Here is a 26,395-nt window from a genome sequence, read left to right as displayed (position 1 = left end):
TGCTCACTTCTTGTCTCTCAAATCTCTTCCAGCCTCCTCAGCCCATTAAAAGCCTTGGTTCAGGAAAGAAAAGAAAGCAAATTCATCTGACTGACCAAACTCTAATATTGCTCAGAGAGCAGGTAAGTTGTTTCAGTGCTCAGACCACTCATAGGTATAGATGTACAACCAAATTTCTGATATCATTTCAAAGCTTTGTTACTCTGCAGCACTCTGGGTGTACATTACACAGTAGAGTAATGGCATTATCATGAGGGGACAAAATACCTTCTGTTTATGTAAGGTTCTAACAGGTTTTTGGGTGCTAACACAAGTATTTGCAGCATGGGATGCTGTACAAGTGACACCTTGAGATCTGAAATATCTTTCCGATTGCTCTGGCTGTGAAATTCAATAAAGCAGCCCCTAAGGAGCTATGAAGGAGAAACTGGGAGCTCTGGGACCGGGTGTGGTTGATGCTTTAAGTCAAGTAGAACAGAATTCATGCCAATCAGGTCTCACATTTGTTCAGTGCTTTCCAGTACTTTGTTTTTAACTCCAGCTGAAACTGGAATGTCTATGGATATTTCTCAGCTGCAGTATTTCCACCCACTCATTGTGACTGTACAGAAGAAAGAGAAGATGGAGCATTCTGAATGAGCTGTTACCTGTGTGAGAGGTAGCAAAACGACGTTCACTGCTCCCTGGGCAAGGCTAAAGCCCAATTTGTATCTCCTTAGGTTAGGCTAAGCCCTGCTAATTTCCATTTTCTTCTGGATATTACATAACTTAGTTACCAGTTTTGCAGTTCAAAACCTTTCTAGTTAATTTGACTTAATTGTCTTTAACAGTGTAATATATGTTTGCCTTTCTTCTTCCATCCTTTAGTAAGGGAGCGTCCTTGAAAATATCAAGGAGACAGAAAAAGCAAACCTGGCTCTGCTCTGCTGTGAATCTGCTGTTTTGTTTATTGGTTCTTTACCAGCTCAAGACATTCCAAGATACTCTGTAAACTGATTTGCAAGCAAAAACTGCTCTGTCTTTGCCAGAGCTGTCTATTTAAAGCAGTCTTTGGAGGCCTTACTCCTGGTCACATCCAGGTACCCTGTGTTTATAAAAGTATCACACCTCTAAAGATGAAACATAAACTTGCTTGTGAACAGACAACTCCTTTACCCTACAAAAACTAGAAAAATCAGAGCATTTATGCAGTAGAGTGGAGGGAATCTGAAGAACAATCACGTTGACCTTGCAAATATGACTCAAAAAATACCTTGGATGCTGACCAGCACACTTTGATTGTGTTTCCTTAAATTTCCTTGAAGTTAACAATAAAATTCAAATTAAGGTCTTTATTCTGCCCCAAGATTGGTGTTTGCAGATTGCTGCTTATCAGGTTACATCAACTCCTGCTCCAGGAGTTGCTGTAACCACGCAGCAGATTCTACAAGGTGTAGTGTTGATGGATGGGAGCAGCCCCTTGAGGCTCAGCTCATGTGAGTTATTAGAGAAAGATTTATTTCTCCTTCACTTAACAACAAAGGAGGCTTCCCATATGTGATTTTAAAAGTGTTTACATTGAATGTATTGACTAAGTTTGATTAAGTAATTGAAGTCACATAATTAATACCATTAAATAAAAGGTTAATGATTTCTTGAACAGATAAAAAAATATATTCTGAAATAAAGTTACATATATAAATTAAAAATAAAAGAATGCAGTCAATATCACAGGTAAAGAAAAGTGAACAAACCAGTGGCTATATACTCCCCAGAAAATACATGGCTTGTACTTTTAAAATTTTCTCCAAAGCTAAGCTGTTTCTTCTCGTCAAAGTATAAGTCAATTATACTGTAGCACAAAAAGAAATCTGCAGTATTTTACTGTCATTGTTGGTAATTTGTCCCTTAGGGTGTTAGTATTCATACATAATTGCATATTGTCTCTCCCTGTAACATTTTCTACTTTCTTTCTCTGTTAGAACAACATAAGAATTATTGCATCCATGGGTTTTAGCAAATTATCCAGCTAACTTGATTTACATTCTATTCACAAACAGAATTACAGAAGGGAAAAATAAATTGGCTTTGTTTTTTTCCTTAGCTATCATTTGGCCCCGAAAGATTAGAGTTTGTTCTTTCTTTTTTTTTTTTATTTTTTTTTTATTTTGCATGAGCTTTCTTTAAAAATATAAACAATGCAACTGTCTGCAGACTGTATCTGGTCTTTTGAAAGAGATTCAGTGATAGCAATATCATCATTTACAATTGTGTTCCCCTATTTTTGCTTCTAAATACTGGAAATGGCAGTACCACACAAAATTCCATCCTCTTAAATATGGATACTCTGGTGAATGTGCTGTCCTAAGCTTTGGCAGATTTCTCATCTGAACAGACTTCAGGATGGATAGAGCAGTGACAAGTGCATGCCTCCAGGGCTTCTGGATCATAATTTAGGGGCTTGCCTGGTTCCCAGAGCTTCCAGACCCTGCAGTCACCAATAAAGCAATTCTCTTAGTGAAATCTTCTGAGGATACTTACATTATCCAGGATAGTAAACATGCAGGTTAACTGTGAAAACCTGAAGAAGGGCCTTATCAACTTCTTGAGTGATAGGGCAAGAGAACTGGTGTTGAAATTTGATGTAGGTAAATGGATTGTGATGGAAATGGAAAAACACTTGACTGTGCATGTACTGAAGTCCTGCTTGTCTTTAAGCATGAGGAACAGTGTTGGTGTTATAGTGAGTAGTTTTGCAGAAATACAAGCTTAAAGCTTTGACCCCAGCCAAAACCTTTCTATTTTGTGGAAAGCAATAGAGAAGCACACAGGAAATATAACCATGCCCCTTTGTGGATGCAGGATGGACACAACGGGATGTGTAGACCTGCAGAAGGCCTGGGAAGGGTGACACACACTTTTCAGAGATTTCCTTTGGAGTGGATGTTGAGCTCAGCCTGGAGTGGTGACCTTGGCAGGTCTTCTGCCTGAACTGCAAACCTGGAAATCTCAGGCACCAGAGATTTGTGTGTGAGCACAAACTGCAGAGCAAGTGGAGACCCATTTGGCACTGCTGTTGCTGCTGAACTGACAGGCAGGAATAAGAGGAGCCTGGCTGTAATTAACAAAGCAGCTTAACTACTAATACCTTGGTAATGTCCCTCGTATTGTAGATGAAAGGCTCAATTGGTAATTTGAAATGAGAATAAATACACTGAAAGGATGGTGGCTGTGAGGAAAAGGAGTACATGAAAATAGCAATTTATCCAAAATGGTAAGTTTTTGGGTGTGCTCACAGGGTCTTCTGTGGATGCTGCAATCTGCTTTTGCAACTGCTTTTCACAGCCTAAAGCAAGTGAACTGAAGTTTCATGCAAGTCCTGCCCAGCAGCTCCCACATCAGTTCAGACAGGATTTTACCATTTTGGAAACACCGCAAAAAAGCCACAAAAACACAAAAACCAAACAACCAAAAACCCAACCTAAACATAACCCAAACAAAACCAACCAACCAAACAAAATGCTTTTTGAAGGGTTTTTAGAGCATACATCTGCATCAATCAGAAAAATGAATAAGAATACAACTCTTGCCTGGCAAATGGAAAAAAATTAGCACATTTTCAGCAGGTAGTTGTACTGGTGGAAAATAATGGTGCCAAACAGAAACCTCACAAAACTCTAAGCAGGAAATAGGTTTTATTAGACACAGAGGATGTCTGTACAGAGTCCCTTTGCTTTACAACATTGAAATTGTATTGTACTGACATTTTAGTCCCCACTACTTCTTACTGAACCATATTGCTGGTGCTATCATTGCAAAGCAGGAAAACAGGATGAGATGGACCGAGCAGACTGAAGCACAAAAGGTGGAGGATCCCTTAGGAAGACCCCTCATTTCCCAGTGGATCTGCCATTCCTGGAGCCCAGTCCATCCCACTGTGTGATGCAGAAGTCCCAGGCTGTGTCCTCACCCTGCCAATTTGGCTGCCTGCACTGACCCTTTCCTGTCAGGGCCTGACACTGGGCAGCAAATGTACTGACAGATCCCTGGGATCTCCTTGAGTGAGGTGAAGCACAGCTGATGACATGATACATTTCTATTTTCTCTTTGGTTGTCATCCTTTGAACCTGAGAAAACTGGGGAATTCCCTTTACAAAGAATTGTTTTATATGGAGATGAAGAATTGTTTTATATGGAGAAAAGGAAATGTTTTCATGTGTCACAGATGTAACTTTTGGAGGAAATACATCAATCTTCTAATAACTCTACAGTACAGTAAGTGTGAATCCCACCTCATGGCCAGCACAGCTATACCATAATCATCATAGCTAAACCAGAGAAGTGTTTCCTGAGGTAGAAAAGCCATGAGGCTGAATCTGACAGGTAATTCCCTCCCAAGTATCAATCCAGAAATTGGTAAAAAAGTTTTGGGTTTTATTTTCCATTTTGAAATCCAGATGATGATTTTCCAGTTCTGTCTGCCAGAGTTGCTACTCTCGTGGCTTAGTGGCTCTTTGTATTCATTGCCTATACAGCATGGGCTATGTTTGCTTAGCTCTCCTCCTCCTCTTCCATTTCTCATGAATAACAAAACCACAGGAATAGGCTGTCTCTGGAATCATTCAGGTAGCAGATGAACTTTGAGTGTTGACTTTTTCACCCTCACAGGCATTGTCCATTTACTTTCTTCTTATATCCCTGCTCTAATTTGTACAAAGCTATTTGTGATTAGCTGGCATTTACAACCAGGTATTGATTTTTTTATTAATTTATAAACAGTTCAAACAAACAGTGGTAGTCAATTCTAGGAATAATCCCCCAGGAGGTTAGGAAAGATACAGACAAGTGCACAATCTAAAGGCATTGCACAGTGCATTAATGGGGTAAGATTTCAGATATCTCTGTGGATGTTCACAATATCCCTTTGTCTATGTATTGAAGCTGATAGATACAAATGTTAAGGGAATATTTTCAGTAATATATTTACAGCATTTTAAATGATTCCACCTCATATGAAAAGCAGCATGGCTATTCTTTAATGATGTGCTGGCAGCTGACAAAGGATTCCCTCTGAACTCAGGGGTTTTTGAGGAAAAAGAGGCCTGTGTTCATCACACTGAACACCAAATGCCAGAGGCAGAAACAGAGCAGGTACTGCAGAGTCTCAGCTCAGAAGAAAGGAAGGTGCCAGCTGGGATCCCCCAAGCTGATTCAAGGCTGTTCAGGGACAGGATGGAACACACACCAGTCCAGTGTCACAGGGCTGGAGCTACTCAACATCTTCTGTGAGATACACACAGCGTGTGGCTGGGCAGGCTGCAGTGAAGAAAACATTTACATGTGCATGTACATCTTTTTATAAAAACTCTAGAGATAAGATTTCTTTCTCCACGTGTCAAATTTCTCTTTTTTTTCCATGTATTGATAAGCACTCCCCAGAGTGTGGATGTGGTATGTCTGCTAAGACAATTGTTTTCCAGCAGAACTAAACTTACTGAAATGAATGGTTTGATTACATTAATGTTTCAGAGGAGAAATATTTAATTTTCCTTAAAAACACCCATATCTATTTTTGAACAGCAATGAGTGTGTCAGTGGTGTGTTAGCCTGAGTGCTCTTGGGAGATCTTGTGGGAATATTTGACTTGAAATGAGGATCATTCCATGCATCATTCCATGTCACTAAAAGACAGATTGCACAGGGGATCCTTCTGAATCCATAGATTCTGAATCCGTAGATTCAGGCTGGCTGTGAAAGGAAAGCACCTTATTATTCACAGCCTCTGCCTACTTCTCTCTCCTGAAGGCTTGACAAATTAGGTAAATTGATAAAAATAGCAGTGTCTTATGCAATGAAATGTCCTGTGAATATAGGAGCAGAATGCTTGCAAATGGTTGTAAGAATCATCTGAATTAAATAAAACCACCATCAGATAGCCTTCAATGGCGTGTTAGGGAATGTTATTAGTCAGAGTCCAGCAGTCGTGTGGTATTTAGAATCCTCTGGCATTTCAGTGACCTTTTATAAGGCAGATTGCATGGAACAATTAATTTATTTCATGACCATCCCATTGTATCCAAGATAAAAAATGTTAGTCAAAACCAGGTGTTCGGATCAGAGCCATGTATTGCATTTCAAAACCCATTGAGTGGAAGCTAATTTCAGCAATTTGCATGAGAGCCTTTTGCTATCACTTCTACCATAGTATCAGTGTCAGCTCAATTTTCAGAGCAGCTGTAGCTCAAACACTGACCTGCTGCCTATTACAGTAGTGTAATGAAGTGCAATGGACTCGTAATTATTCTACATTACTGTAGATCAAGTAACATGCAGCTTTCAGTTATCACAATGGAATCCCAGTTCTTGCTCAAAATGAGAAAACTGACCATGAAGTTGATTTAAGGGTGTCATCAAAAATTACTTTCAGAGACTGCAAATGTACTACTTATTTCCCAGATAGCATCTGACATTGCTGTGCAAATGTCCCAGAGTCACTGCATACTTGAATAAACTAGTTTCAAATAACTCAGAGAGGAGTTCTATCTGAGAGGCAGGAGTAAATTGAGATGGGATGTTCTTAAAATTTCTGGTAATGCAATTGCATTAGGCAAATGATTTCAATGTCTCCTTTCTAGCACCATCTGTGAAACAGCCAAACAACTTACTTGTGAAATCACGGGGAAATTTTTTTTCTTTTGCAGGATATGAAATATTGAGCATTATGAATTTGACTTTAAAGTGTGGCAAATCACTCACTGCCTGCCTGTACAATCGTGACCTCAGCCTGCCCAGATCGTATTTCTTCCAAAGAATGAGCCATGATTGTCATAATCTCTACATTCAGATCTATTCCTTCCCCAACCCTCTTGATATGACAGTCTCAAAACCTTCTCAAAACCAAAACCTTCAGCCCTGTCTTTTGGAGGGTGAGAACCCTGGAGGCAACTCACAACACAGCAACATGGAATGGTGTGTGGGACAAGCAGGGGGACAAGGGCATCAGCTTTTGTCACCCAGTGCTGACACATTGCCTTGCAGTGAAAGGATGACCGAGCTCCTCATGAGTAATTTGCATTTTTCTGTGTAGGCAACAGTCAGGTACCATTTGGAACTGGACTATTCACTTTTTATTTCCCAATTTCTTGCCTAGCTAACTATTACCAGTAGTTGCTTAGGAAGTTGTGTTGCTGCAGATAGAGGTAATTTTTTCTATTTTTTAAGCAAATTTTCAGAGAAGTCTCTTGGCACATCACCTTCAGTATCTGGCATGAAATTTCAGCTCTTCCCTGCCAGAGGTAGCAGGATATTGAAATATATGGAACATACAGACTGTCAAAAACAGTCCATTGTGTCAGGGGTAAAATGAAATTAAGTTATAGAAAGGTAAAATAATCCCTGCAGAGCAGTTTGTTAGAATCTGGGTGGTTTGTTTGGGATTTTTTTTTTTTCCTAAAGCGAGGAGAAAGGGAATGTGGCTTAGATTTTCACTTTCAGCCCACACAGAATTCACACTCAGTAATTCAGTTCAGGTAAGATGCAGTACTGGATGTCTGGATGAACACACTCCTTTCTTTGGGACAGAAGGGGGGAGTTCTGGGATGGAGGGGACAACAGGGTTTGGGGAAGGTACAACAAGGCAGAAAAGCTAGCAGAAAGTAAAGACTCAGAGAATGGTTTGGGTTGGAAGGGACCCTAAAGATGGTCTGTTTGCAACAGCCTGCCATGGGTATGTTGCTTATAAGAATCCAAATTCCATCTTTATTTAAATAAAAATGTGGGTGATAATGTATCAGAAAAATGTCTTTCTCTTTCAACTACAGAAAATGGAGAGAGGAGCAGCTGATCTCCAGCATTATGTAATTAATGTCCAGCATTCCCATTAATGTAAGAGTTTCTGGCTGCGTCCAGCGCTCACATTTCCAAGGGATTATAAAACCTGAACTGCTGGTTTTGTAAGCCAGCATGATCCTTCCCTGGTCTGGCTGATTCTGGTCACAGGTCAAGGAAGCCATGGAGCAAGAGCAGCCATGGGTCCAGACTCCAGGGGTAACCACGTCTCAGGACAGGCTTTAAAGCATCAGACTGCGCATGTCCATCTGCCCCATGGTACCAATGTGAAAGGGTGAACTGCAGCAGTTAACACCACTACTTACAGGTAAAAATGGAGGTAAATACTTGGTTAGAGCTAGAAATCAATGGGAATCTGAGACTGCAAATCCATCTCAGACTGGAGGAGTTCTTTTCTTCTTTTTCATTCATCCTGTATAAATGATCACCAACAGAATGACTAGGGTTTACAGCAGATTTTAAAGAGACAGTTTTAAGGAAGTATCTTCTTGTTTTCTTGAATGCAGGGGGGCTTATTTCCACTGCTTTAAAACCTAAATGCTAATTCTAGATGTGATAATATTTCAGTCAGAGGCACATCAATATGACAAGGCTAATGTGTCCAACCAGAAGAATTTACATATGGAGAATTGACTATTTGCAGTAAACAACTCATTAATGAGCCATCAAAACTTGGTTGTAGCAACTATTGCACAACTAGTCACAGTGAAATAATAATAATCAGAAGGGAAAAGCCAATTTTGTGCATTTTAGATGAAAGAAAAAATTCATCGTGTAAACTTTGTTACAAAGGCATAATTGACGCCACTCAATATGTATTATTCACTGGCACTAAATTATGATTCTAAATCAGGAGGGTAACAAGGTGTTTTCCTGCATAAGATTTAGCTAAGCCTCTAGAGTTTTTAATCTGTTTTCCTGACAAAGTTTACTCAGAAACATTGGCTCTGTTCTGACTGTCTGGAGACCCCAAGTCTCCCTGTGTAAACTGAAGGAGGCTCCCCATGCTGGCTCATGATTTTATTATGGGAATCACACTAAATGTGATAATTTTAGAGAAGTGTGTGTTGTCTGCTCCATCAGCTCCTACTAGTGCTTCCCTGGCATCAGCTGAATACCAATGAAGAGCTTTGGTCTAACTTCGAGGCCACTCACCACACACAGGAGTGGTCTCACGGGGCCCCCAGCAGAAGACACACCTAAAACATGGCAAATTCAAGTGGAGAGTTTTACCTGCCCTTTTTGAGAGAAATATCTGAAACTTCTGCCTTCATCTCCTCACAAACTGCGCTCTGAATACAAAAGCTGAGGGTCCAAAGTCAAGCACCTGATTTATTTGCATGGCAAAGTTTCTGTTGGGCCATAAGGAGTGTGCCATGGGCAAATCCAGAGATTATGTCTCAGGAGGTTGTAGGTAGAGGCCAACTTCAGCAATGTATGGGAGCTCCACATCTCCTAGAGAGCATGCATGGGGATTTTTGGGGTTTGGAGAAGGCTGAAGGGGTACTGTGACCTTCTAGTGATCGAATGAAAGCCTCTTTGCAGAACAGTTTAATTCAGTGTGCATCTATATGGTATCAGGAGAGAGCATTTGAAAATGTAGAGATGCATATTCCTTTCTTTTTTTGGTCAGTCCCTCTATTTCTGTTGACTTGAACCTGCTAATTCCTATCTGCCAAAAATTTGGCTCATGAACAAGATATATTTGAAATGTAAATCTCTGATGCAAATAACCAGAGATGATTGAGAATCTTTTATCAGGACGATAAATAATTATTTTTTTTAAGAGAATTTTTTTCCCCTAATAAAAATGCAGTTACTGCCAGATCAGAATTTTCTATTGGAAAGATTTTTTTCACTGAATATTTGCAATTTACACATAAAAATGGAATTAACTGTTTCATTTGACTTGGAACATATTCTGAATCACGGATTCACAGACTGGTTGGAGTTTGAAGGAACCTCTGGAGGTCATCTGACCCAATCCCACTGCCAGCACAGGCATTGTTGCACCTACAACAGGATGCACAGGATCATGTCCAGGTGGGAAAATGTCCAGAAGGAGGCTCCACAGCCTCTCTGGGCAGCTGTTCCAGTGCCCAGTCCCCCTCACAGAGCAGAAGTTTTTCCTTCTGCTCAGATGGAAATCCCTGTGTCTCATTTTGTGCCTGTTGCCCCTCGTTCTATCCCACTGAAGGTGATCTGGACACCCACCCCTAAGATATTTGTATGTATTGATGAGGTTCCTGCTCAGCTGTCTCCTCTCCAGGCCCAGCATCCTCAGCTCCCTCAGCCATTCCTTGCAAGAGAGATGCTCCAGTCCCTTCTGCAGGAAGTCTGGGCTGCAGGGAAGGGCAGATCCCAGTTCCAGGGCAGCAGTGCCTGGCTCCCATCCGCTCCCGAGGAACGCATTCCTGACGCAGGACATTTCACATTGTTTTATCAGAGACTGGAGTAAAAAAAAACATCCGTTTCAAAAGAGCTGAAAGTTTCATTCTGGTAGAGGAACGCCCAAATGAATCTGTTTGTCATTTCCGAACTAGAATTAATGTGGAATTTCCATCCCACACACACAAAAAAAATCTGAATCTTACTTTCAATACCGTTTTAAATTGAGAGAAAAGCTGAAATACCAACATTTCTCCTGGGATAGAAATGCTGTACTTGCTATACACTGTAAACAATTTTGAATAGGACAGTGTTTCAGTGGAGATCACATTCTCAAATGCATGATTTATGGGCTTATGAGGGTATTAAGCATCAAATTAAGTGTCTGTAAGGATCTTTTTCTCACCTGAAGAGTCCCTGACTTTAACATAAACTAGCCTAAACTGGCAGAAGGTGAGAGGAATCAATATGACAGAAAAGAGTAAAATAGCAAAGCACTTGATAAACGTGAAATTAGCTCCTAAAAATTGTAAAGATCCAGCATGACACTAAATGCTCCATCTGAGAGAGCAAACTGGCTGCAACTTTAATGCCATGTCACTGTCTCCCTTCTCACTGCGTTGTACATTCCCCTCTAGTGGCTGGTAAAAGATTTATGTGAGGAAATTCTTCTGAGAGCTAAAACCAAATTTACAAAGGGAAATCAAGGGGAATTAGAGATGTAAATACTTCTAACAACCTAAGCAGGGGGTTCTTACCTCATGCAGTGACAAAACTCACCCCCCTTGAGCTGAAGGTAGAGATCAAATTGCTCTTTTGGCCTGAGTAATGTAGATTACACCTAGGAAACAAAGGCTCTGCTCCATGTTTGGTGCATCTTGAGGGTGAGAGACAGAATTAGGGTGAAGAAGGAATTGGAAAAATTCTATATTGTATAATTTTGAGAAGTGTTAACAATCATTTTTTGCTCCTTTGGTTTTCTGTTTGGTTGAGTTTTTTTTTAAATAGGTTTCAGTAGCTTTATGGTAGCTGTTTTTCGGCTTCCATGGGGGTTTTGTGCCTGTGCACCTTCGTTTCCTTTGGTCCTCTGGGTTTGACTTCCAGCTGTGTCTCCTGGATTTGGGGACTGGGGTCTGGAGTGTGTGTTTTGTGTTTCTGGGTGGAATTTGGGAGTGTTTGCTGTGAGCACTTCCATTCCTCCCGCTGGTGCCATGGTGCACCTGCCCAAAGCAGGGCGAGCAGCCATCCCAGGGGGAGGTCACAAACCTGAGCTCCGTGGCTCTCCAGCTGCTGGCTGGGGAGAGGGGCAGCGTGCAGGCACTCTGGGAGATACTACAGGGATTAATGATGGGGTTTATTTTTGAAAGAGCACTGATCTCTGGAATAAACCTGAACTTTGGGTTTTCCCTCTGAACCAAGCACTGGGCTGTGGGTGCAGGGAGCGCCTGGGACAGTCCCACTGCTCCCCTCTCAGGCCCAGCTCCACTGCTGCTAAAACTGCAACAGGCAGCTTCCAACTGCACCATTTCCTTGGCTACTCAGGGCTTAAATTCACCAGTTTTTGCTGGAAATATAAATATACTTTGTTCTCAGTATGACTACAACCTGCATTGGCACAGGGCTGGCAGCGTTTTGGTGCCAGCAGCCAGCAGGTTAAGTGGCAAAGCAGGTTTGTGTAATTCCTCTTAGAGCAAGCAGAGTGAGCCAGGCTCATCAGCAGGAGGATGTCCCTACCACCTTCCAACTGTGTTTTCAAACAACATTTGGGAGTGATTTATGCTGCGTTGTGACACTGGTACCATCTGTTCATCATCATAAGTATGAATGAAGTGATAATGAAGAAAATGTTCTAAGCAGCTAACAAGATGATTACGCTTTAATAACATAATTTTGGCATAATTTGGATCTTCAGCGATCTACAAACACTTCATTTCAAAATCTAAAGATCTGGAGCCTTCCTGCAGCTACACAGAGCTGTCCTCTGACTTTTATTATCAGGGAAAACATAAAATTGATCTTGAAATGTGTCTGAGGTCCTGCCTCACCTGTCTGCTGACTCTCACTGTCTCCTACATGGCATCTGCTGTTTGCAGACTCTTGATTCATTTTCTTGCTTGCTTCACCTCTGTTTGGAAACTTCTCAGAACAGACTCAATATCTTTCCAGGGCAGGAACCACCTATTCCTTCTGCCAGGGATTTCCACCTGAGTCACTCACTGTTCTTTCACAGGAAAACAACAGGAACTGTCCGTTTTAAATTTTTTCAGGGCCCTTCAGTGTTTTTTCAATGGAGAGTAAACTGGAAAAAACACAAAAAAGTGGTGACTTTGCATTAGATTCAGTGAAATTTCAGAAGAACAACAAAAAAAAAGTTGTTTTTGTCAAATTGTTAAAAAATAATTTTAGATTTGTGTTAAAAACTTTTTATTTCAAAATGAAAAAATAGAACTCATGACTTTAACACTGGGGATTGAAATGCATATTTTTCTTTTGGGATTAACAGAAATGTCTCAGTTCAGCGACCAAATGCAGAACTTTGGTTTTTCTTCTTTGTTGTTCTGGGAGGATATATCCTGGTCATCCACAGCAGCACTAGGTCCTGCAGCACTGGGGTGAGAGGTTGTTTTTAAGAGCCCTATCTTCCAAGCAGACTTGTGAGACAAGTTTGAAGTTTCCTTCATGATGCCAAGTCACCATATCTGTCCCCTCCTTGTGACCCTTCCCTCAGATTCTTCTGGCAGACTCAATTCCAATGTCTCCTGAGGCCATTCAAGTGCTTTCTCCAAGTCCATCTCCCACGTTAGAGGGATGTCCAGAGTAAAACACTGGGGAAAACATTTTGGGATGCACAGATTCAAAGCTGGGCAGAACTGGAGGAAACCTGTAACCAGGGGATGCTTTTGCCTCTGTTTGCTCAGCCTGTGGCAGGTGAGGGCCCAGAGCTGCAGCTCTGCCCAGGACTTTTGCTGCTGCTGTCAGTTGTCAGTGCCTGGGTGACTGGAGCAGGTCTCTGTGATGGTTCAATTTTTTATTGCAGTGAATCCTCACTGTCCCCCCGAGCCTTACGTGCCTCGACACCGTGGTGTGGCAGAGATGCAACTGTGGGAGCAAATGTGCTCAACAGATTGTAGGCCAAAAAAACCCCATTCAACAACACATTCCTAGGAACTCTTGAGCTGATTTCTTACGCCTGCAACAGCATTTCTTTCTTACTCAAGTAGGAATGCTGTCTAAATATATTGATTTTCTTCTGGAGTATTTTTACTAATGGATAATCTTTTAACATCTATATGACATCTTGTTACTGGTCTGATAAAGGAACTTGCTAGAAGGAAAAATGCTGTTTGTTGGGTTGGTAGTACAGCAGCAGAGCTGCCATCCAGGCTGATCTATTGTTCAGTTAGACTCCACTTAGCTGAGGATATGACCAGAGTGACTAACAGGAACAAGAAATTAGAAACATAAAGCAGATTTTTATGTTGCCATTTTTTCTTTCTTATATTTTCATCTTTCTATCAATCTTTTCAAAGTGAATATGCCAAGAAAGCAAGGCAGAACCCACACGAGAAGGGGTGGTGCTGAATGGGGCTTGTGTAACCCTCTGGCTGTGGTTGCTGAGAGGATTTGTGCGTGCTGTACATGACTCATGGAACAGCTATTCCTGCACCAGGTGGTTAAAACTCCTCAGTGATGGGTTTACAAGAAACTCATCCTTAATCTTTCTTACCACACATGTGGATCAATGGATCTGCAAGAAGAATCATGATTCTTGTTTACATTATTTCACGGATTCTGGAGCCGCTGAAAACAATTTTATCCCTTCTTTGGGCAAAAGAATTTCAGAAGACTACCAGAGTCTCATTTATCTTCTGAGCTGGAGAACTGCACAGAGGATGTCCCTTCAGCCCAGAGGAGTTTGAGTGCTCAATGCTCTTGATGCCTTCTGCCTCCACTCATCTGGGACTAGGATACCCTAGGAGACTAGGACTAGGGGCACTGAAGCTATGCCATACCCAGCTTGTCCTGGGAAATTCCATACAGGGGGCTGGGCTGTTTTCCACTTGCTTTAGGCCACTACCATATTCACAATGTAGAAAGGAAAATATATATGTGTTGATCAAAATCTCAGAAAAAATGTAGGTGACATCCAAGGAAAGGCTGAGGTTCCTGTGTGGAGGCACAGGGTCATAGACACCATCAATTTCCCAGGAAAGGGATGGCATGAAGAGGTGTTAGAAAATACACCTCAGTAATTTAAGGGAAAAAAAAAAGAAATTAAAAAGAACCTACAACCTGAAAGAACTGTGTAAGACATAACAAACAAGCTTCTGTTGGTGGTGTACAAATATCTGTCCTAATTTATTTTTAATCATTAGAAGGGGAAGAGGGGGAGAAAGAGAATAACAGTCTTTGCCAAGTGTTCAGTAATTCTCATATACCTGATTCCCAGCTGCACCTATCTCATTATCACTCTTGTGAGTATAACACTTCTCTTCAAATGCTCCAGCCACTCAGATTTTTGAAGAGGATTTTTCAACAAGGATGAATGTGATAAATGCAATTTAAACAAGACACTTAATCAACTTATTTATATTAATAACAATATAAGCAAAGGGAGTTAGTCTTCCACACAGAAGCCCTCAGGAAGTCTCTGTGGAAAAGAAAACACCACAAGATCACTTCTTTTACAGTCACCCCGTTAAATATTTCTCTTTTGGATGGTGGGTCTGTGTCCTCCATGCCCATAATGGGCAGTCAGGACACGTTGGAAGAACAGAGCTCAGGGGAAGGGAATTCACACTTGGTGAGGATTCATCTGCTCATAGCCATTGACTAAATTTCTGTGAGAATGAGTAAAGGGAGTCTGGGAAAAACAAAACAACTTTGATTAATTTTATAAATGTTATTAAAATTTTATTAATTTCTAAGAAGATTGTCTCTGGGAAACTGTCTTTCTACCACACTGTTAAATATGCCCTGAGGCCACAGAGAGAATATGGAACAAATCTCTGTACTCAGCTTCCCCCATCCTAATGTTCATGGGCCTCAGAAAAAAGTTTGAGAAAGAAATCTGTGCAGGTGGAGCTACCAAAAACGTCAATGAGGGAAAAGCTAGCTTTTAAAATTATATTTTCAGATCAGAAACAGGAGATGATCCTCACATTGGGTGAGGAACAGAAAAATAGAGACAGAATTTTTATTTTAATTATTCATTTTACTTAATCTGAGAATTTAAGTTGATCCTCATTTTACAGAAGCCTGTGGAATCCCTAATTTGAGATAAGGTCTGAGTAGGGATCAGAGACCCCAAGCAGAGAAGAGGGCTGATGGAAGTTTAAGCTGACAGAAGTATAAAAAGAAACAAATGGGCTTTGCCATTCAGAGAATGTAAGCAAAGACCACAGCTCTGGAGGGAAAACAAGACAAAGTCATAGTAAAACAATTCAGAAACCACAGACTCCACTTCAGGAAATGCAGAGGCAAAGGTGAAGCTCCAAGAGGAGACAGAGTGAAACTAGAGTTTGTTTTCCAGAGGCATCCTGAAAGTGTGCACAGACGAGCACAAACCAGCCACATTCTGGAGTTTTTGTCCTTTTGTCTGTGTAAGAAGCTAAATCCTGACTGCAGATATAAAATGAAAAAAAAATTAAATATTTGTAATTTTCCCAGATGAGAAAAATTTGTGGGAAATTTTAAAGAGACAGTTACATACAGTGATGGAGTATTACACTGAGTCCTTTCCACTTGTGATTCCAACACTGCTGCACAAGCTCACTGCTCAGGAGGACTGCAGCTCTGCAAAAAAAATTGAAGAATACATTTAGAAAGGTTGCAAACAGAAACGTAGACTTTTGTCAGAAGCAGTGGGGAATTTCTGAGCTAGATATGAAGAGAAGGAGCCTTTCAGCTGCAGAGTTCTCAGAGATGTGAAATAGAGCAGGATGTGACGAGTAAAACACACAAGTTCCTTTGAAGATTTGTGAGACAGGGCAGCCCAGCTCAGACTGCTCAAGACATTTTGCTATGCATGATATATTGTCACTTCCCGATAATATTTCCTTATAGTGAATAAGAGCTAAGTCAAATTAGCCTTTTATGAGATTTAGGGTGAAAAATGTCACTTGCTGTAACATTGTGGCTGAAACTAAATGTTAAATTTAGCTGGTGAGCAGCCTGTGGGAAACCAAAGAGCAAACATTCCCTCTCCATCCCAAGGACCTTGTCTCTGGAGAGTGTGGAGCAACCTGCTCCTCCATCAGGGATGTTTCTGTGCTGTAACCCAGGTTCCTCCTGCATGTCACACATTATCAGTGGCTTCCTCACACCCAGGACTGGGCCTAAATTCCACCTTTCTGCCACTCTCGTGTCCCCCACAGGCAGCATTTGCATTTGTGGAGCAGTAACAGCTGTCAGCCACTGATGGCCCCATCCCAAGTCAGGGCCAGGTCTATGGTTTCAGAGCTCCCTGCACACTTGCCATATGGACAACCCTGCAGTAACGTGTCTCCTAGACTGTCGTGGGCTGGAACTGGAAGTTCATATGGAAATATTTTTTTGTGTGCACGTCGGTTTTGCCAAACGTCCTGTTTTAATTATTCATCTCGCCTCATGAATAAATGAAAAGGGGAAACATCAAAAGTCGCCAAATACTCTGTGCTGGTCACAAACTGAAGGTTTCTTTTTAATGTACAATCAGAAAGTTGGATTAAGATTCACTCCTTTGATATGCAGCTGATTATTTTTTTTAATATATAAAAAAAGAGAGAAATTCCTGTTTCCTGCAATTAACTGTATTTTTTTTGAAGCGCAACAGGCATAGAGAAATCACATATCTGTGGCGACTCCTTTCAAAGAAAACAATTAGCATCCATATCAAAAAGCTAATTCAGAGAAATTAAAAGAACACATACATCAGTAAAATATAATATTTCCTCTTTAGCACATCTCATTGTGTACAGTGTGTCACTGTAAAATTGTTAGGCTTGGAGATAATGAAGAGTGACAGTTGAAGGGTTCAGGGCTTCATATAAGACTTTTGGGTATGTAAAGATTTTAATTGCACATAATTATGAATGTGCAAGTGGAACGATTTAATTTTTTAGCTTTCATGCTATTAGAAGGCTAATAGAACCAATATCAAACTGAGTTAGTTACAGCAGAATTACTAGAAGAAGCTATTTTTTCATTCAGTGATTTAAATTCAATCAAAACAAAAAAAATTAAAATAGTTCATATGTTTCTCTCTTCTTTCACAGTTATATAGTGGTAGTAAGATAAGTGGTGTGTGTTATTAACAGAGAGGAAAAAAATAGTTCTTATAAGATTAGAATATCCTGGAATAATGGCAATGGGTATTGGGGAAGCACAGAAGAAAAGGGGCAGCTATAAAGGGTGTGGTTACAGTAATAAAATTGTCTGTTGAGACTGACGGTTGTCTAAGACAACCTCTATATTTTTGCTATAAACACATAATTATGCCATCTCCCCACCTTAGACAGAAATCTTGCTGATAACAAGGAATGAGCTCCATTTTCTGGCTTAGTGAGGTTTTTGACTGCTGAAAACACAAAACCAGCAGGATAAAATGCTTCCAATAAGTCAGAAAGGTGCCTGAAGCAGGCCTTGACTCCCTGAATCAACAAGAGTTTTCACCCTGGCAGTGTAAATAAGGCCTGTATGGCAGGGAATGCTGTCTCCCAGCGTCCTGGATGGCTGTGAGCACTACCACAGCTTCCAGGAATGCTCAGGGTGGGATAAAACAAGATTTCCAGCACCGCCCAACTTCTGCAGGGTTCAGGATTCTCCATCCAGTACCATTCCCCAGCCTTCCCCCTAGCACCCATCCCTCTCCTGCATCTTTCCCCCTTTCTATCCACAGCATCTCATTTCCCCTGACTCCTCCAGCCACGCTTCTGTGGGCATTTCCTTGGATCTGCCCAAATTCAGGCTCTCCCTGGCACCTCCCAGCTGATGCTGAGGGGCTGGAGCTGCAGCCCTGCCCTGTGCAGCTGTCACACAGCCTGCCCAGCCAGGGGACATGGGCAGGAAGAGCAGCTCTCAGCAGGGAGGAGGGAGAGGAAATAGTGTCCAGACACTCTGAATTTTCTCTGATATAACCAGGCGCTTCAGTTCTTGCGCTGCTTTCGCATTCCCCGCTGGAAAACGATTTTCTGTCTCCTGCTAAACCCCATTTAGGTCCATCTTTCAGCAGTAATTAGAAGTCTGTTGGTGTTAGGATCTCTTTGCAGATCTTGGACCTTTTCAATTAATTTTAATCAGGTTCATTAGCACTTTTTTTAATGTGTAAGAAATGGGCAAATACATAACTGAAGAGGCACTTACCTTTTAATGAAGGTAACAAATATGCAATTAAAAAAGCTCTGTCTTTCAGCAACTTTGCAGTAAATTAACTTGTTTTGTCATTATTGTGCATGTAGAATGTCACTTACTCTGGAGTCCTGACATACAATTCTTTATCACTGGCAGAATTAGTGAGTAACATTAAGAACTAGGAAATTACAATTAGTTCATGAATTAGGTGGGATATACAAAGTGTTAATTATTGAGGGACCAAACTTCATGCAATTAAAATTTAAAATCAAGATAAGAATAATGTATTATTAGGCATCTGAGTATTTAATGAAGTTGTGAATGATTACCAAATTTTATAAATTAATTCTAAGGTTCCTTGACTATTCTTAGAAAATTTTGTGCCGTGGGACTTATAACAGGCTGCAGTTGTTTGTGAATAGAATAATAATATGAAACTCAGAAATGCTATAGTAATCTTTGTTTTTTTGTCAATTCCACGTGGGTCTGTGAAGATGCTTAATAAACATCTTGCTGCTAAAATATACTATATCAATGCTTCTTCACCAAGAGTTTCAAATATGAGTTTCACATACAACTGCCATATCCAAACATTTATTATCTGCTCATCAGGAAGCTGCTGGAAGTTCACCCTTCATTGTAAATTGTCTTAAAATCAAAGGGCTCCTTCCCAGGCAGGCCATATTCTGTCCATACAAAGTGTAACTGCAATATTATTGTAGATACTTATTGTAAATTCAAAGATTCTCCTGAGGATCCCAGCACTGAATGGCACAAGCCTCTGCCCCACTGCTACTGGCAAACTGGGGCTGAGGAGCAAAGCAGACCCTGGAGCACCCCAAGGAGCCAGTGCCAGCACCTCCTTGGCTTTGTGGTGTCAGAGCAAGATGATTTCATTGCCAGAGGAGCCACAGGGTTGGGACCTGCTCTCAGGGTTCCAAAAATGACAGTAAAAACTGTTCCAACACCACAGAATTGCAGCATGGGGCAGCCCAGGAGAAGAGCAGTGAGCACAGCTGGCTCCATCCATTCCTGGCTTCCAGGGCCTCTTACCAGACAGTAGCAACCATTTCATTTCAGCAACTTCCACAAAATGAAGCATTCCTCTTGTAAGATCTCCCTCATCTTTGTGAGAACTGTAAACTTCAGAGCAGCCTTGCTGGTGAGCTCTTGAATACTTCAATTTCTGCAATAATTTTTCCACTGCAGTGAAATAAACCTGCTGCACTCATGGGTCAGTGTCCCAGGTGATTGTACAGCACTTCCCATATGAGTCTGTTCCACAGCTCCACTAGCTGGATGATTCCACAGCAGACAAATTTGCAGTAACAAGAGGCCCTGGGTAAAAGCTGATGTTTATTTTATTTGGTTATTATTTCTGTCATAATCAACAGCAGAGTGTGACGCTGCAGTGCCAGCATCCCTCAAGGACCCTCAGAAGGGCACCTGGTGTTTTCAGCCTGTGTTGGTGTGGTGGCAGGTACCCACAAGGCCAAAAAAATCCATCTGTCCCAGGACAATATCTGTTAGGGATTCCAGTGTCCCTTTTATCCTGTGGGATATCACATTTCACCCCCCAGCAGTGGCCCAATCCTCATGGCTCTGCCCAGGCTCTCATTCTGGCTATGGGTGTCACTCCTGGTGTCACTCCTGGGCCTGTGTGGCTGCTGATTCTGCATGCAGCCCACAAAAAAAGGCTCTGTGTAAACTATCTTATTTATTTCACTATCCTTCTCCCATTCACCAGGCAAATTATCACATGCGTATTTAGTTTCAATAAGATAAAAAATTGCCTAATAAAATATTTACTCAGCCTTTGTCCCTGCAAGTGTAAACTCATGTAATTACAGAGCACTCCAGAACCTGTGGCTATAAATCTCTAGAAATAAAATCCTCAGCACACTGACAGAATAAGGCTCCCATTTACTGTGAAAATGGGAAGCTAGTCCATGCCAAGCTGCTAGATTAATTTAATGTGCTCCAATTCATGCCCTCTCTCTTCAGTCTTCAGGGAAGGATGTTTATCTCTTCCTACTGCCTTGAGATGGCTGTCATTACCTTTCCATCTTAGGCTGGAGAAGTGATGATGCCACCTTTTTCTCTGAAATCACTGTCTCTTAACCCAACATTGGCTTGTGCTGCTGGCAGTCAGTAGCACCTGGGATGTGCTGCTCAGAAAGGCTGATGTGTATGGATACCCTCGGAAAATTCAAAGTATCCCAATAAAGAGGGATACTTTTTATTATCTCAACTCTTAACAAGAAGCTGGTAGATATCAAGGTGTCCTGGCCTGATCATCCTGGCACAGGCAGCCTTCCATGGGATGTGCTGCCAGCAGAGCCGTGGTGGGACCAAGCTGCTCTTTCCAGGAAAATGTTCCCAAGGGGATTGGGAACCTGTGCCCAAGGAGGCTGCATGCAAAAGCTAAACCCTCAGTCATGATCTGCTTGTTATACAGGCAGGGGAGAAGAAGGACTATTATTCTTCATTTTCAATAATGTTTAGGTTATGGGGCTTTAGCTTGGAGGGATCAGAGAAGGAGGGAGCACAAGGAATATAACAACCTCTTTTGTACCTGTCACTTTAATGTATGCCTGCTCCCACTTTGGCACAGCACCAGAGCCTTTGAAACACAGGAGAGTGGTAAGGAGTATATTTTGAAGGAACTTTTAATTAACTCTTCCCTTGGGCTACTGAGCAGAAAAAGGTGGGAGTGCCTGTGGCTGTTTTTAAAGGGTTCCTCTACAAAGGCAGGTTTTTTTTCTCAGGCTATCACAAGTCTAGGATTGGGGAAAAAAAAACCCAAAACAACCAAACAGGTAACTTCTCTAACTCAGCAGGTAACCTAACACACCAGTCCCTGAAAAAACACAGCAATGAAGGCTTTTACTTCCCCAACTAATTACTTGAATAAAACACTCCTTGGACTCAAACCAGGTATCAACATTGCATTCAGCATTGTCAGTCCAACCACAGCAGCCAGCTAACACACAATAGGGGAAAGTAGAGAGCAAAGAAGGAAAATGTTCTTTCCTGCTGGGTCTGTAGAGGATCAGGGTGACCCTCAGGAAACCCTTCACAGAAATGGGGGAGAAACTCAGTCCTTCAGGAAGTCATGGCCAAAGGTCTCCCTCTGAGAAGCAGGGGAATCTTCCTGAAGAAAAAAACCTGGTTGTTCTTTCTTCTTAGCTGGGCAGACCACCCCAAAACACAGGCTTTCCTTTGCCAGTATATTTTCTGCCTGGAAACATTGCATTGATGGAAAATCCCTAATGAGATCTTCTACAAGCTCCTGCAGAAGGTGACCCAAGGTAAGAATAGCTGGAAGGGGAAGGAGGGAGGAATTTCTTCAGTTAAAAACAAAAGTCAGGCACCACCCAAGTTCCACAGTCGTTGTATTTATGAAAAGGAGGTTCCCATATCAGCCCAGGTGTTCATGTGGATCTTTGTGTGAGCTTCATCTGAGACACCAGTTCATCCCAGGAGTCTGCAGTGCCAGTTTTGCAGTGGTGCATGCTGACATGGAACACATCCCATATGTGCAACAGAGCCTGCCTGAAATGAACTCAGGCTGACCTGAGCACTCACTCTGGTGATTGAACTTCTCCATTTCCAGCCCAGGAGAATGACCAGGGATGGCAGCTTGGCACTTACAGGCTGCAATGACAGCAGACTGTGTGCCCTTCTGCTCCAGCACAGACCTACCCAGTAAGATGGCTCTGCTAAAATAAGCTTTCTTCCTATATCTGGTATGAGCTGGCCCAGCAAACAGCAGGGAGAAATCTGGAGGTGGTGGGTGACCAGGCTCAATGCAGACCCTACACCACCCACCTCTGGGTGCCATCACAAAGCTTCACCATGAAGCTGAAAATGGGAACTGGGATTTTCATTCCCAAGTCAAATATAATTTATGGAACCAAGGGCTACTTCCCTCTGAATCTCCCAATTTTTTTTATGCTGACTGAATATGAGATAAAAAATATTGTGTCTCAGTTTTAGACCTCCTTCATACCTCTTTCATCCATTTCTCCCTCACTTCCTTTCCATCTTGGTGCCACAAGGAAACTGCCTCCTTCTACCCAGCTAGCAAGGCAGAACTGCATTCCAGAGAGGTCAGCCTTTAAAATCAGAAAAAACCTGTTTCCTATGGCCTGAGCCTCCTATTCCCAAAGTCTCCAATGGCAGATGATCTTTTTGGTGCAACCAGTGCCATTCCAGGTTCCAGCACCGGTGAGGGGTGACAGTCCTGCCCTGAGGGCTGCCATATGCACACATGCAGCCACTGCTTTAAAAAAAGGATTAAAGCAGCCTAAAATAAGTGACTGAAGGTCTGATTTTCTTCCCGTTTCTGCCCAGTCTTAATAAAAAGCAAACATCCCCTTTGGGAAGTTCTATTCACGCAGCAAATTTGATTTCAAGGAAGGTCAGAGTCAGACTCACCCAGGCAGCATTAACTCACCACTAAGGCTTCCATCAGCTGCCACCCTGTGGCTGGAAAACACCTTTCCAGTTGGTGTCCAGAGGAAAGGCTCCACTGCCCCTGGAATTGCCCCATCCCAGTGCTGGGAGGCAGGACAAGGGCAGTGGGGGGGATCCCGTGCCTCGGGCAGGTGCGTCCTGGCCCCCAGGCCGTGCGTGCGAGAGTGTGACGCCACTGCCGTGACGTCTGGAATGTTCCTGTCCTGGGAAAACAGCGCTGGCTGCTGCCCAGGGATCTTTAATAGAGACAGAACATGGATGTGGGGATGCTTGTGTGTAATTATACACAACGTATAGGGCCATTTGCCATATGGGAGCACTTGGAGCCCTTTGATCCTTCTCACCCATAAAACTGGGCTGGAGGGGCCTGGCGTGGGGGAGTGGGGTCACAGAGGGGCTCACTGTCGTTCCAGTGAAGGCCAGGGCTGTGCCTGTATTTTCTCATTTCCCATCAGTGCTCAGGAAAGAGATTTGCCAGCACAGCTGGAAGAAAGCAGGAGAGCGCTGCTGGTGTCTTCTGGAGCCCAGCTTGGAGGCCTTTCTAGGCAAACCAGAGAGGTGCTCTGGTGAGGTTTGCAGGGGCCAGAGGCTCAGCTCCTCCAGGAGTGACCCCCTTCCCTGCATCCCCCAGTTCTGGGAGGGCACCCCTCATCCACAACAGAGCCCAGGGAGGGGAGCCCTGGCTGAGAAATGTCCGTGGTGCGGGGGTTTATGTACTTAGGGTGGTAATGCCTGAAAGTGGGGGGAAGCCCATCTGCACCCCAGATTCTCTGCCAGCCAGGATGCCAGGTGCCAGCACAGGAACCAGGACAGCTGCACTGCCAGCCTCCAAAACCTTTTTGGAAAGGTCTCAGCTTGCCTCCACAGTCCTTCCTGATTGTTGTTTGCTTCACCTGCATCCATGATCCTGGTGCAGGCATTTACAGGGCAGGACTTGGAAGGAGCTGCTCACAGATTTGAGTGGGGCTTTATCCCACTCCAATAGCAATGCCTATCATTTTGTGCTTTCCACAGTTCCCTGACTGGATGATGCCAAAACTATTTCATGAAAAGGAATTACATACTACAAATGCTACACAGACTCAGTTAGTTCTTGTCTCTATCAATTCTGAAAAAAATCCCCAATACCTCACTTTGCAAAGACAGCTGAGAGTTTAGTTGTGTTTTCCATAGTCTGGAGGGCATCAGGTTGTGATTCCCCAGCCTGAGTTTATTTCTGACTCTGCCACTGAGGTGTGAGTAACCCTGACCAGACCACTTGGCCCCTCTGACTCGGTTTCTTCTTTTCTCTTTTATTTTCCTGCAGTATAATGTCCTTGATAGAAGAGCTGGTTGTTGGTTTGCATTTGTGGGGTGTGTCATGCAATGGGGGAGAGGGCAGACCAAAGCAAAAGCACTGAGCAAAGCCTGACAACAGTGTGATATAAGCAATCAACTGGATGTCCTGCTGAAAACAAGGAGGTTTAATTCCATGACTTCTCTGTTCCACTTGCTCATCAGCTCTGGGTAGTCCAGATTTGGGCTTGCCCCAAAAACTGCTCCAGATCTCATGTCAGCCGTGCCATGCCCCTGTCATCCCTGCAGCTGGGCCCTGGGGTCCTGCAGGGACAGCACAGCATCACAAATCCTCATGCTCAGAGGCTTTCCTACATCTTCCAGACTGCTGACAAGCATTTGCTTGCAGAGGAAAACCCAGCAAAGGAATGCTGGTGAAGGGTAAGGGTGTCTTTGTGCGATTTTCTTACCCACACTCACCTGTGCAGTTCTGCTGAAGCTGAGGGAGATGTCTGGGTGCAGAACCACCACTCAGCACCCAAATCTTTCAAGGAATTTTGCATACGTGGGTCCTTGCTGGTGAATCTCCCTGGAGCCATTTGTTCTCCTCTCACTATTGCTAAAACATGAGAAAAAACAGCACCTCTGCCTGCACCAAACCACCCCCTCAGTAAATCCTCACCACCCAACAGATACTTGTAAACTCCTTCCATCAATCCTACACAGACATTGCTGCTTGAATTAAATTTCTCCCATCCATTTCTCAATCTTTTCTTTCTTTTTTTTTTTTTTTTTCCAGGCTATTTGAGCCACAAAACTAGCCAACAGACACAGCTGGGAAACACACTGCAGCACAAAGAAAAAATAATAATGGCTGGGAGAAGTTCTTTTCCCCTCTACAGAACTGTAATTGGGTCTTCTCTTTTCATTATTTTTTTTTTTAAGCTCAGTTGGGGTATGAACTCCTTAATCTTCGTTTGACTTATGGGAAAGGGAGGGCGTTAGCATATTTATAAAATTTACCTTGTTCTGAAACTGTAGACATGCTTCACCTTATAATTTCATGATTAGTGTCATTTCATCATGGGGGAAAAGCCACTTTTTCTATCCAGCGGCACAAAACGAATACAAATCAAACACATGCTTTCTGGAATTATTCACACAATGTTTTCAAAAATCGACACAGTTCAATAGTTGAGCAATAAATTTTCTTACTAATGAGACACTAAAAAATGTTTTTGATGTTACGCCCAGGGAGAACTAGTTATTGCAGATTTATGGGCAATCTGTGCAAAGACTGTCCTTTGCTTCCAATGAGTTTCTAATTTTGATTTGATGATATCCAGCTGCGGAGATTTGGCCATGATATTATATAACTTGTGATATCACATCTATACAGTATTTTCCTCCCCCTCGACGACTGGCCTGTTCATACACAACCTGGGCTGCAGCATCCCATGGTTTCCCTGTGCAGACAGCCATGGCACGTGGTGTTTATGGATCCCTTTAAGGAGTGTGTGCAGTTACAGTATGTGCATCTCGTAACTCTCTGAAATACAGGAGGCAAATTTAAATTTTGCTGGAAATGCAACTTTTCCTTTCAGCTCCTTCTGCTCCCTCCATGGCTGGGAGCTCAGAGCAGAGCAGGTCAGGGTGTGGGCAGTCATGCTCTGGAAGGCCTTGCAGACACTGTTTTGTGGTTCCTTTTGTTCCAAGAATTTCTTCCAGCATTTGGCTGAAGCCAAGCCAGCCAGGCTTGTCCAACCCAGGGGAAGCCACCACCCCAAGGACTGAAGTCACCATGACCCACCCCCACACACAGAAGGTTCAGAACAGTCAGTGAAGGGCGGTCAGTGACCTCCTGTGACACCCTTTTATCAACAAGAAGCCTGAGAGGGAGGGTTTCCCAGCCCAGGCCCAGAATATTTTCAGAGCAGAGTACTCAGTGAAGGTGACCACCTATTCATTTCCTGGAAGTTACCAACAGCAGGGCTTTATTCCCCATACCCTGCTGGAGACGAACTCAGACCTTCCCTGAGGGCATTTTTAATCCGAAACAAACCAAGCTGTGCCTGTATTGATTCTGCTGGCAGGC

The 26,395-nt window shown here is 42.6% G+C and overlaps 1 long non-coding RNA gene across 3 annotated transcripts in view; it reads right to left on the bottom strand.

Moving 5' to 3' along the window:
* Positions 1 to 23,356, bottom strand: part of LOC111931358 (uncharacterized) — a 44,098-nt gene extending 20,742 nt beyond the window's left edge. Inside the window, exons 1-4 of one of the 3 annotated variants that reach the window (XR_002865521.2) lie at positions 23,006 to 23,356; positions 15,929 to 16,011; positions 12,261 to 12,514; positions 3,668 to 5,295 (exon numbers count right to left, since the gene is read on the bottom strand). This is a non-coding gene — a long non-coding RNA (uncharacterized LOC111931358). Of the gene's footprint in view, positions 1 to 3,667; positions 5,296 to 8,218; positions 12,515 to 15,928; positions 16,012 to 23,005 lie in introns of those variants that run through there. The other 2 variants (XR_015289660.1, XR_002865520.2) reach the window with 2 other exon arrangements.
* Positions 23,357 to 26,395: the final 3,039 nt, after the last annotated feature.

Source organism: Cyanistes caeruleus, chromosome 8 (assembly GCF_971803275.1).
Source record: "Cyanistes caeruleus chromosome 8, bCyaCae1.hap1.1, whole genome shotgun sequence".
NCBI lineage: Eukaryota > Metazoa > Chordata > Aves > Passeriformes > Paridae > Cyanistes > Cyanistes caeruleus.
Note: the sequence above shows the minus strand (reverse complement) of the source record. Positions and strands in the feature narration are given on the sequence as shown.